Genomic DNA, 4,458 nt, shown 5'->3' with positions numbered 1-4,458 from the left:
AAAAAAAAAAAAAAAAAAAAAAAAAAAAAAGGGGGTCTCACAAATACACAAGTCTTTACATTCTGTGTTCACTATGGCACAGCAATCCCACTTTTTTGTTTTGTTTTCTTAGATGGAGTCTCGCTCTGTCGCCCAGGCTGGAGTGCAGTGGTGCGATCTTGGCCCACTGCAACCTCCGCTTCCCAGGTCCAAGCAATTCTCCTGCCTCAGCCTCCCAAGTAGCTAGAACTACAGGAGCACGACCCCATGCCCGGCTAATTTTTGTATTTTTAGTAGAGACAGGGTTTCACCATGTTGGCCAGGCTGGTTTCAAACTCCTGACCTCAATGATCCGCCCGCCTCGGCCTCCCAAAGTGCTGCAATAACAGGCGTGAGCCACAGCGCCTGGTCCCCACTTTTAAGAATCTATTCTAAGGAAAAATCCTGGATTCAGTCAGGAATTTAGCAGAGTGTTCACTGCAGTGCTGTCATAGTGATGGAAACCTAGAAACAATCTGAAAGTCCACTAACAGGGAGTTAAACAAGTAAATAGTGAGTTACATGATGGAACACTGTAGGCTGTCAGAGGTTAGGCTGGAGAAGAACTTCACATCCATGCCAAACAGCCTTAAACTATTACCTCAGAAAAAGCAGGCTACTAAAGAGTGGAAAAGCACTGTGGCTCAGAGGCTCCAAGAGAGTCACAGAACTCTTCCAGAGGAAATAAACAGTGAACTGAGACCTTGTCTCTAGAAAAAAATTTAAAAATTAGCCAGGCATGGTAGTGCACACCTGAGGAGTCCCAGCTACTCAGGAGGCTGAGGTGTGATGATCACTTGAGCCCAGTTCAAGGCTGCAGTGAGCTATGATCATGCCACTGGTGACAGTGCAAAACCCTGTCTCTAAACATAACAAAAACCTCCTCCCAAACCCCAAAACAGTGAACCTCTTCCTCCTCACTCCATTCTGCCCATACTAATTCTGTTCCTCCAGAAACACACCAGGTGCATTCCCAACTTAGGGCTTTTGCATGGGCTATTCCCTGCACCTGGAACTCGTCGCCTCAGATACCCACAAGACCAACTTGTCACCTTTTTTTTTTTTTTTTTTGAGACAGAGTCTCGCTCTGTCATCCAGGCTGGAGTGCAGTGGCACAATCTCAGCTCACTGCAACCTCTGCCTCCCGGGTTCAAGAGATTCTCTTGCCTTAGCCTCCTGAGTAGCTGGGATTACAAACGCACCTGCCACCACGTCCAGCTAATTTTTGTATTTTTTATTTATTTATTTATTTTTGAAACAGTCTCACTCTGTCGCCCAGGCTGGAGTGCAGTGGTCCGATCCTGGCTCACTGCAACCTCCGCCTCACAGGTTCAAGTGATTCTCCTGCCTCAGCCTCCTGAGTAGCTGAGATTACAGGTGCGCACCACCATGTCTGGCTAACTTTTGTATTTTTAGTAGAAACAGGGTTTCACCATGTTCACCAGGCTGGTCTCAAACTCCTGACCTTAGCTGATCCGCCCGCTTCGACCTCCCAAAGTACTGGGATTACAGACAAGAGCCACCATGCCTGGCTCTGGATTGATCTTTTTTCCACTGTAGTGATCACTTCTAACATATTACATAATCAGACTTAATATGTTTATTGTCTATTAATAGAGGACTTAGAATATGAGCCCTGTGAGGGCAGGGATCTTTTGTTTTGTTCTCTTATGTATTTCAAGTTCTTAGAACACATAGTTGGCACTCAATAGTCACAGACCCTTTCTGTAAACCAGGTGTTGGCAAACTATGGCCCATGGATCAAATCCAGCCATGTCACATCATTTGTTTACATACTGTCTATGGCTGCTTTCATGCTACAAGAGCGGAGATCAGTAATTTCAACTGCATGGCCCAAAAAGCCTAAAATATTTATGGTCTGGTCCTACACAGAAAAAGTTTACCACCCCCTGCTCTATGTGATTCTGATGCCTCTCTGTACTATTTGACGATCATTGCTCTAAACATTCATATTTGGCTATGACTTCTTATAGGCAATATTAGAAGTGTATATATAAAAGTTATTAAGAAGCAAACTACACAAATAGTTCCTTTCAATAAAGCACGTACAGTATGATTCCAGCTTTAAAATGTGCCCACAGGCCAGGTGTGGTGGCTCAAGCCTGTAATCCCAGCACTTTGGGAGGCCGAGGCGGGCGGATCACAAGGTCAGGAGATCGAGACCATCCTGGCTAACTCGGTGAAACCTCATCTCTACTAAAAAATACAAAAACTAGCCGGGCGAGGTGGCGGGCGCCTGTAGTCCCAGCTACTCGGGAGGCTGAGCCAGGAGAATGGCATAAACCCGGGAGGCAGAGCTTGCAGTGAGCTGAGATCCGGCCACTGCACTCCAGCCTGGGAGACAGAGCGAGACTCCGTCTCAAAAAAAAAAAAAAGTGCCCACAGATGCATGTACAGATGCATGTACACAGGCAGAAGAGATGAGCAAGATATCCAAATACACTAGCAAAGTTATCTCTAGGTGATGAGGTCATGGGGTGATTTTTCTTAATTTTTTTTTTCAAAAATGAACACATATTACTTTGTAATTTTTTTTTTTTTCTTTTTGAGACGGAGTCTTGCTCTGTCGCCCAGGCTGGAGTGCAGTGGCACGATCTCGGCTCACTGCAAGCTCTGCCTCCTGGGTTCACGCCATTCTCCTGCCTCAGCCTCCCAAGTAGCTGGGACTACAGGCGCCCGCCACCACGCCTGGCTTATTTTTAGTAGAGACGGGGTTTCACCGTGTTAGCCAGGATGGTCTTGATCTCCTGACCTCGTGATCCGCCCACCTTGGCTTCCCAAAGTGCTGGGATTATAGGCGTGAGCCACTACGCCCGGCCTGTAATCTTTTTTTTAAGTACCTTTAAAAAGACTGGGTCCCTCATCCTCCAATGGCATGACCAGTAAACATCTTCATTTCTTCTTCTCTGACTACTCCTCACCAGATGCCTTGGTGCTCAGTGCTGAGACCTATCCCTCGGCCCCGCTCCCACATTCCTTATATGGTTTCCTGCATCATTCTCTCTTCCAGCCAGAGCATGGTCTCTGGGGCCAGGCAGACCTGGGTTGAATACCTACTCCTTCACTGTGTAGTCTTGGGCAAATCATTGTGGGCTTCAGTCTATTTATAAAATATGGATAAAAGCACCCTCTGCAAAGAACCACTGGAGAAGCTTATTAGAATGCAGACTCCTACCCTGCCCACCCCCGATCCCAACAAAGACTCAGCAGGTCTAGCTGGTGGCTGGGAAGGCTGCATTGTAGGCAATATTAAAAGTGTATATATAAAAGTTATTAAGAAGCAAACTACACAAATAGTTCCTTTCAATAAAGCACGTACAGTATGATTCCAGCTTTAAAATGTGCCCACAGGCCAGGCGTGGTGGCTCAAGCCTGTAATCCCAGCACTTTGGGAGGCCGAGGCGGGCGGATCACAAGGTCAGGAGATCGAGACCATCCTGGCTAACTCGGTGAACTAAGTTGTAAGCAGGTACCTGTGTCATTCTGTGTAGACCTGGGCCTGCACTTTGAGAAACAATGGTGTTAGAATTAGAGGTATGAATATAAAGTGCCTATTACGTATATACACATGGCTATGTAATGAATGGTGCTGCCTTTCTTCTAAGGGCCTTGTCTCAGAGTTAAGTCATTCTGTACAAGGTACCTCAGCAAGTCAGGGCAGCCAAGACCCAGTTCTTCTGACTCTGCACCTACATCTCTCTGTGCCTTCAGGACACTTAGGTGACATTCATCTGGCTGTCACCACAGGCTTCCTATGAGTTAGCCAGACTCTTGGTTGCTTCCTCACTTCAGGGCTTTGTCTGTGGCCATGACAGCTTTCCCTAACCTCAGGCTGCCCTCTAGGGACTTGAAACCGTCTCTTCAGGCTTAAATGCTACAGCAGACTCTTTCAGGGGTAGAGAACAGAGTACCCACTAACATTTCTGGAATATTCCACGTCTACCTCTTGGGTAGGTATTAACAGTCCCTGTATACAGATGAGGAAACGAAGGCTTCAGGTGGCACAGGGAGATGTGAAGCTGGGCTCTCTCTGCCATCTGCCTCCTTCCACCGTCCTGTCCTGTCACTGTCACTAAGACCTCCATCACAATGTGCACGTGGCAGAGAGCTGACCTGTGCTACAATTGAAGACTTCAGGATGGAGTTCTACTGGTTTGGTTTTGAAAATGGAAGTTTAGGCCGGGCGCGGTGGCTCAAGCCTGTAATCCCAGCACTTTGGGAGGCCGAGACGGGCAGATCACGAGGTCAGGAGATCGAGACCATCCTGGCTAACACGGTGAAACCCCGTCTCTACTAAAAATACAAAAACTAGCCGGGCGAGGTGGCAGGCGCCTGTAGTCCCAGCTACTCGGGAGGCTGAGGCAGGAGAATGGCGTAAACCCGGGAGGCGGAGCTTGCAGTGAGCTGAGATCTGGCCAC

The 4,458-nt window shown here is 47.6% G+C and overlaps 1 protein-coding gene across 3 annotated transcripts in view; it reads right to left on the bottom strand.

The window, feature by feature from the left end:
- Window positions 1-4,458, bottom strand: part of BSDC1 (BSD domain containing 1) — a 37,167-nt gene that overhangs the window by 7,646 nt on the left and 25,063 nt on the right. The window lies entirely within an intron of this gene.

The sequence above is a fragment of the Rhinopithecus bieti genome, unplaced genomic scaffold (genome assembly GCF_001698545.2).
Source record: "Rhinopithecus bieti isolate Rb0 unplaced genomic scaffold, ASM169854v2 scaffold_80350, whole genome shotgun sequence".
In the NCBI taxonomy this organism is placed as follows: domain Eukaryota; kingdom Metazoa; phylum Chordata; class Mammalia; order Primates; family Cercopithecidae; genus Rhinopithecus; species Rhinopithecus bieti.
The sequence above is the reverse complement of the archived record's forward strand: the minus strand, read 5'-3'. Positions and strand labels throughout refer to the sequence as shown.